Below are 8,747 nucleotides of genomic sequence, written 5' to 3'. Positions count from 1 at the left end.
TTCCCTAGAAGAGAGAAGAGATAACATAATTGAAATGTGATTACTTTCAGTTCTACATCCTGTGATGTTCTTGTTAAATGTGTGTGTCCCTTTAAGAGAGCACAAGAGTTGTGGGCTAAGGGAGAGATAACCTGAAAGAGAAAGGACATCAATGGAATGAGAAACAATGACATACTGCGTTTACACTGTCAGCACAATTCTGATCTTTTGCCCAATTATTGGTCTTTTGAGCAATCAGATCTTTTGACAATAATTGGGCAAATGATCAGCAAAAGAGCTGATCTGATTGGTCAAAAGCAGTGGAGGCTGCTGAGGGAAGGACAGCTCATAATAATGGCTGGAAGGGAGTAATTGGAATGGGATCAAGCACATGGAAACCATGTGTTTGATGTATTTGGTACCATTCCACCAATTCCGCTCCAGCCATTACCTTGAGCCCGTCCTCCCCAATTACGGTGCCACCAACCTCCTATGGTCAAAATACCAATTAGTGGGGAAAAAGATCAGAATTGGGCTGACTGGGTAACAAGTTGAAGAACAGCTCCACCACATATCCTATAATTGAACTACTGGCCATTGGACATCCACGCTCATTCTGTCATAGGTTAGAGTATATGGTTGTGACTAGATGGAGTACAGCTACGGACGAGATTAACCATTGAGCACTGCGAGAGTTTGGACTTGCGTTTGGAAGCCAGATGATGAGTCGGAGTCGGATATCACTTAGATTTTTTCAAAGTAAAACTGAATAGTTTCACTGGCGATTGTTTATTTTTGATGAAATATCAATGAACTGTTGCTTGTATGCGTAGATACTGCTTCACAATGCTAGCTAAATCAATATTGAGGTAAACAAACAGTGTATAATGCATTTAATCATATACATCCTATCCTATCATGTAATCGTGCTTGCCACATTCCGGTGGAGGTAGGAAATCAACTATAACGTTTCAAATAAATTGCCAGTGCAGAGATACAATATAACCAAGTTAATTTGTCCTGCTAAATGCCAATGCATCCTAAATGTGGTCTTTTCAAATTGAAACTCTGTACATATTGACCACCAGCTATCTGCACATTGCTGCCCTACCTCTAGCTAGCATCTAGCTATCTATCGCCATAGCAACAAAAAGTTATATCCTACTCTGAGTCGTTATCTGGCTTCAAAACGTATGTCCAAACTCTCGCAGTAGTTAAATGGTAAATCCATAGGTATAATAATTATTATATTCCATGAATCCATGATTCCGTTCTTATTTGTATGGTAATCTCATTTGTAGCTGTAATCCATCTAGTCACAACCACAGTACATAGGGAGGATTGAACTGACCTTGGATGGTTGGCAGGAGATCTTTGACCCTAGTCAGGTTGGCCTTACAGTCTTGAAGCCCTGAGGATAACAACTCTTTCTGGACTAAGAACAGAAGAGATTTACAACAAATTAGAATACAGTGTAGTTCTGTTGAATTAAGGCCATAATACAAAAGGTATGTAGTTGGCAAACAAAACATTTGAAGTATAAAATTACTTTCCAATGCACTTCACCACACTCATATGACTAAATTTCCATTAGGGCCAGGACATTTCCCTGGTCAAGAAAAACCCATGTCCTTCCTCATATACAGTGCAATGATAGCATATACAATATTGAAACATGTTTGGGGAAGCAATACTACTGCAGTGTAAATGTAATCCTAATCTTGATAACATGGAACTTTGTATTGAAATGAGAAGTTTTAGTTAAATTGGGTTCAACTTCCCCTTTACATTAGTATGTCAAATCAAATCAAGTGTTATTAGTCACATGCGCCGAATACAACTGGTGTAGACTTTACCGTGAAATTCTTGCTTATGAGCCCTTCCCTAAAATGCAGAGTTTAAAATAAAAACTGGCGCAGTGGTCTAAGGCTCTGCATCGCAGTGCTAACTGTGCCACTAGATCCTGGTTCGAATCCAGGCTCTGTCGCAGCCGGCCGCGACCGGGAGACTCATGGGCGGCGCACAATTGGCCCAGCGTCGTCCAGGGTAGGGGAGGGAATGGCCGGCAGGGATGTAGCTCAGTTGGTAGAGCATGGCGTTTGCAAAGCCAGGGTTGTGGGTTCGTTTCCCACGGGGGGCCAGTATTTAAAAAAATATGTATTCACTAACTGTAAGTCACTCTGGATAAGAGCGTCTGCTAAATGACTTAAATGAATAAAATACAAAAGAATGGAGCTATATACAGGGAGTACCAGTATCAGATCAATATGCTGAGGTTTTGAGGTAGATATGTACATGAAGGCAGGGTAAAGTGATTAGGCATCAGGATGGATCATAATAAGAGTAAAATAAAGAACAGAGTAGCAGCAGCAAATTATGAGTATAGAAGTGTGTGTGTTTGTGTTTTGTCGGTCTGCGTGTGTGTGTTATGTTTGTGTGTGTGTGTGTATGTATTGTATGTGAATGTGGGTCAGTCGTGGGTGAACAGGGAGTACAGGAGGGGACTAAGCACACACCCCTGAGGTGCCCCCGTGTTGAGGGTCAACGTGGTGGAGGTGTTGTTGCCTACCCTCACCACCTGGGGCCGGCCTGTCAGGAAGTCCAGGATCCAGTTGAAGAGGGAGGTGTTCAGTCCCAGGGTCCTTAGCTTGGTAATGATATTGGAGGGGACTATGGTGTTGAACGCTGAGCTGTAGTCTATGTACAGCATTCTCACATAGTTATTTCACCTCTTGTCCAGGTGGGAGAGGGCAGTGTGAAGTGCAATTGAGATTGCTTCATCTGTGGATCTGTAGTGTATGTGAATTGGTGTGGGTCTAGGCTGTCTGGGATGATGGTGTTAATGTGTGTCATGACCAGCCTTTAAAAGCACTTCAATAATTACAGATATGTTATGACAATATTCTGATATGGATAGGAGAACAGCAGCTAGTCAGTCCCATGTCAGTAGAGTCCTGCTCTAGACTACCTACCTGTTATGTTGTGGCTCTCATTCTGCAGTCTCTTATAGTTGTCTTGCAGTTCATGCAGTTTCACTGTTATGAAAGAGCAAATAATATGGATGAATAACATTCATTTATTTACATATCTAACAATAAAGTAAGAAAGTAAACCTTGTTGTCACGGAATCTGCCGAGGCTGCTCCTCCTCCTTGTTCGGGCAGGCTTCGGCGGTCGCCGTCCCCGGAGTACTAGCTGCCACCGTTAGATGTTTCCTGGTTTGATTGCTTTTGTCTGTATGTTACACCTGTGTCCGTTTGTGTCTGATTATGTGTCCTATAAGTTGCCTGTTTTTAGTTGGTTAGGTTGTGTGTTGTTATTTCGCCTGTCCGTTAGTGCTGCGTGTTTTTCTATGTTTATTATTTTCTAGTTTACGCACAGTCTGCGTAATCGCTCGCCTCTGTTTATTGTTGAGGCCGTTCCTTGTATTGTGCTTTGGTTTGCACTAGTAAACTTTGTTGGACTAAGCTTCGGTGTCCTGCGCCTGACTCCCGCACCACATTTACCTCAGCTACGGACAGAACAACACACCAAATCTATGGAGTCAGCAGGAGCAGCGGCGGCACCCAAGTCGCTGGAGGATCGGATCAGTGACCAAGACACCATGATCCGGCAACTTGGGGCCGCCATGAACGAGGTGTCCAACACTCTGCGCCGATTGGTTACGGGAGAGGTGCCCACGCCTTCGCACACCTTACCATCACCATCGGCCAGTCCTCCTCTCCCAGCACCGGAACCCAGTAGCATTCGGCTCTCGCTCCCGAGGGCATATGATGGTTCTGCAGCCGGGTGTCAGGGGTTCCTCCTGCAGGTGGAACTCTACCTGGCCACCATACACCCGGCACCCTCGGGATACGAGAGCGTCTCCGCCCTCATCTCCTGTCTATCCGGCAAGGCGTTGGAGTGGGCCAACGCCGAATGGAGGGGAATAGACGCCGCCACCATCACCTACGCGGAGTTCTCCCGCCGCTTCAGGGCTGTGTTCGATCATCCACCTGAGGGGAAGGTGGAGGGGGAGCGTCTGTTCCACCTCCGACAGGGGAAGAGGAGTGCACAGGAGTTCGCCCTGGAGTTCCGGACTCTAGCGGCGGATGCGGGGTGGAATGAGAGGGCCCTCATCGACCATTACCGGTGTAGCCTACGAGAGGACGTTCGTCGTGAGCTGGCCTGCAGGGACACCAACCTATCCTTCGACCAGTTGGTGGACATTTCCATCCGTCTCGACACCCTGCTGGCTACCCGCGGACGTCCCGAGTGGAGGTCGTCCATTCCACCTTCCAGCACCTCCGAGCCAATTCCCATGGAGCTCGGGGGTGCTGGCGCTAGGGAGACGAGGAGAGAGAACCCGAGGGGGGCCGTCCCCTGCACCAATTGTGGCCGTGGAGGACACACTGCGGCTAGGTGCTGGGGAGGGTCTCCTGGGAGAGGGGACAACAGGTCACGCACTGGGGAGTCATTTCAGGTAAGTAGGCGCCCCACTTACCCAGAGCTCTCTGTTGGTCACTTGTGTATACCTGTGAGATTTCCACAGGTGGCACCTCATTCCCAGCATAAGACGCTAGTAGATTCAGGCGCAGCTGGGAACTTTGTTGATCATGAATTTTGTTATAGGTTAGGAATTCCCCTTCGGCCGGTAGAAGCCCCCTTTCCTGTTCATGCCCTAGACAGCCGGCCGCTGGGGTCGGGGTTGATCAGAGAAGTCACAGCACCACTTAAGATGACGACGCAGGGGGGTCATGAGGAGATCATTCAGTTTTATCTGATCGACTCTCCTGCGTATCCCGTGGTGCTGGGGCTTCCCTGGTTACGCGCCCATGATCCTACCATTGCGTGGCAACAGAGGGCTCTTATGGAGTGGTCTGCCCAGTGTGTAGGGAGATGTCTAGGTGTTTACTTAGGGGCGACCTCGGTGGAGAGTCCGAACCAAGTGCCCGCAATGCGCATTCCCCCTGAATATGAGGATTTAGCACTGGTGTTCAGCAAAACGAGGGCAACACGGCTACCACCTCATAGACAGGGGGATTGTGCGATAGATCTCCAAACAGGAGCGGCACTTCCGCGGAGCCGTGTGTATCCTCTGTCTCAAGAAGAGACAGCGGCTATTTAGACTTACATAGCCGAGTCCTTGGCACAGGGATACATACGGACCTCCACTTCCCCGGTTTCCTTGAGTTTCTTCTTTGTGAAGAAGAAGGACGGGGGTTTGCACCTGTGTATTGATTACCGTAGTCTCAATCAGATCACGGTTAAGTACAGTTACCCTCTTCCTCTGATTGCGACTATGACGGAGTCATTACGCGGAGCGCGGTTCTTCACAAAGTTAGATCTCAGGAGCGCGTACAATCTGGTGCGCATTAGGGAGGGGGATGAATGGAAAACAGCATTTAGCACCACCTCGGGTCATTACGAGTATCTCGTCATGCCATACAGGTTAATGAATGCTCCCTCAGTCTTCCAATCCTTTGTTGACGAGATTTTCCGGGACATGCATGGGCAGGGTGTGGTAGTATACATCGACGACATCCTAGTGTACTCTTCTACACGAGCCGAGCATGTAGCCCTGGTGCGCCGAGTGTTGAGGAGGCTGTTGGAGCATGACTTGTATGTCAAGGCAGAGAAATTCTTGTTTTTCCAGGAGTCCGTCTCCTTTTTGGGTTATCGATTGTCCGCGTCTGGTGTGAAGATAGAGGTTGACCGTGTGTCGGCCGTGCGTAATTGGCAAACTCCAACCACTATAAAAGAGGTGCAGCAGTTAATGGGTTTTGCTAATTACTACCGGAGGTTTATCCGGGGCTTTGGACAGGTGGCAGCTCCCATTACGTCCCTGCTAAAGGGGGGTCCGGTGCGTTTGCAGTGGTCAGCTGAGGCGGACAGGGCATTTGTTAAACTAAAGAACCTGTTCACTTCGGCTCCGGTGCTGGCGCATCCGGATCCCGCTTTACCATTCCAGGTTGAGGTAGATGCGTCCAAGGCCAGTATTGGGGCAGTCCTGTCGCAACGGTCCGGCACGCCACCTAAACTCCGCCCCTGTGCGTTCTATTCTAAGAAGCTCAGTTCGGCGGAGCGTAATTATGACGTAGGGGACAGGGAGCTGTTAGCTGTAGTCCAGGCCCTAAAGGTGTGGAGGCATTGGCTTGAGGGGGCTCAACACCCTTTCCTCATTCTGACTGACCACCGTAACCTGGAGTACATCCGGGCAGCTAGGAGACTAAACCCTCGTCAGGCTAGGTGGAACATGTTCCTAACCCGGTTTGTTTTTAAGATCACATACATCCCAGGGTCCCAGAACGGTAAGGCAGACGCCCTGTCCCGGCGGTAGGACACAGAGGAGAGGTCCATTGAGCCTACTCCCATACTGCCGGAGTCTTGTCTGGTGGCTCCGGTGGTGTGGGAGGTAGATGCGGAGATCGAGCGGGCACTGCGTACCGACCCTACTCCCCCAGAGTGTCCTGTGGGGCGGACGTACGTTCCGCTCGAGGTTCGTGACCGCCTCATCTATTGGGCTCATACATCACCCTCCTCTGGACATCCAGGTATTGGCCGGACAGTGCACTGCCTTAGCGTGAAATACTGGTGGCCAACGTTAGCTAGGGATGTGAGGGTTTATGTCTCCTCCTGCTCGGTGTGCGCCCAGTGTAAGGCGACTAGACATTTGCCCAGGGGAAAGTTACATCCCCTGCCCGTTCCACAACGACCATGGTCCCACCTCTCGGTGGACTTTGTGACAGTCCTTCCCCCCTCCCAGGGGAATACCACTATTTTGGTCGTTGTGGATCGGTTTTCCAAGGCCTGTCGTCTCCTCCCAATGCCGGGTCTCCCTACTGCCCTACAGACCGCTGAGGCCCTATTTACCCACGTTTTCCGGCACTATGGGGTGCCCGAGGATATAGTGTCTGACCGAGGTCCCCAGTTCACCTCCAGAGTGTGGGGGACATTCATGGAACGCTTGGGGGTCTCAGTGAGCCTTACCTCGGGTTACCACCCAGAGAGCAATGGGCAGGTTGAACGAGTCAACCAGGATGTGGGTAGGTTTCTGAGGTCCTATTGCCAGGGTCGGCCGGAGGAGTGGTCGAGGTATATCCCCTGGGCAGAGATGGCCCAGAACTCTCTCCGCCACTCCTCCACCAATCTAACACCTTTCCAGTGTGTTTTAGGGTATCAGCCGGTTCTGGCACCATGGCACGAGAGCCAGATCGAGGCTCCTGCGGTGGACAAATGGATTCGGCGCTCGGAGGAGACGTGGAACGCTGCTCATGTCCATCTGCAGCGGGCCATCCGTCGACAGAAGGCGAGCACCGATCGCCACCGCAGTGAGGCACCGGTGTATGCACCGGGAGATTGAGTCTGGCTCTCGACTCGAAACCTGCCCCTCTGCCTGCCCTGCCGGAAGCTGGGTCGGCGGTTTGTGGGGCCCTTTAAAGTCCTGAGGAGATTGAACGAGGTGTGTTACAGGTTACATTTGCCTATTGATTATAAGAACATTAACCCCTCGTTCCATGTGTCTCTTCTCAGGCCGGTGGTAGCTGGTCCACTCCAAGAAGATGAGATAGGAGAGATCCCTCCGCCCCCATTGGACATCGAGGGGGCTCCGGCGTACAGGGTCCGGACCATCTTGGACTCGAGACGCCGGATGAGTGGTCTCCAGTATCTCGTGGAGTGGGAGGGGTACGGTCCGGAGGAACGGTGCTGGGTGCCTAGGAGGGACATCCTAGATCCATCCCTCCTGACTGAGTTCCACCGTGGTCATCCCACGCGGCCGGGTCCGCGTCCTCCTGGCCGTCCCCGAGGCCGGGGTCGGCACACGGCTGGGGCCGCGCGTCAAGGGGGGGGTACTGTCACGGAATCTGCCGAGGCTGCTCCTCCTCCTTGTTCGGGCAAGCTTCGGCGGTCGCCGTCCCCGGAGTACTAGCTGCCACCGTTAGATGTTTCCTGGTTTGATTGCTTTTGTCTGTATGTTACACCTGTGTCCGTTTGTGTCTGATTATGTGTCCTATAAGTTGCCTGATTTTAGTTGGTTAGGTTGTGTGTTGTTATTTCGCCTGTCCGTTAGTGCTGCGTGTTTTTCTATGTTTATTATTTTCTAGTATACGCACAGTCTGCGTAATCGCTCGCCTCTGTTTATTGTTGAGGCCATTCCTTGTATTGTGCTTTGGTTTGCACTAGTAAACTCTGTTGGACTAAGCTTCGGTGTCCTGCGCCTGACTCCCGCACCACATTTACCTCAGCTACTGACACTTGTCCAAGCTAGAATGACCTATTATATAACCATAGTCATATTAAAATTAAATCATATTTTATTTATCTATTACAGTGAAACAGCAGTATTTTAATCTTAGCCAGTCCCCCATTGACAAATTCATCTTAATTTGTATTTATTTTTTACCCCGTTTTCTCCCCAATTTCGTCATATCCAATTGGTAGTTACAGTTTTGTCCCATCGCTGCAACTCCCGTACGGACTTGGGAGAGGCGAAGGTCGAGAGCCGTGCTTCCTCCGAAACATAACCCCGCCAAGCCGCACTGCTTCTTGACACAATGCATGCTTAACCCGGAAGCCAGCCACACCAATGTGTCGGAGGAAACACCGTACACCTGGCGACTGTGTCGTCGTGCATGCGCCGGGCCCGCCACAGGAGTCGCTGGAGCGCGATGGGACAAGGACGATCCGGCCGGTCAAACCCTCCCCTAACCCGGACGAAGCTGGGCCAATTGTACGTCGCCTCATGGGGCTCCCGGTTGCGGCCAGCTGAGACACAGCCCGTTATCGAAC

Source organism: Coregonus lavaretus, assembly GCF_964263955.1.
Source record: "Coregonus lavaretus genome assembly, chromosome: 39".
Taxonomy (NCBI): Eukaryota; Metazoa; Chordata; class Actinopteri; order Salmoniformes; family Salmonidae; genus Coregonus; species Coregonus lavaretus.
This window is presented reverse-complemented; position numbering follows the sequence as displayed.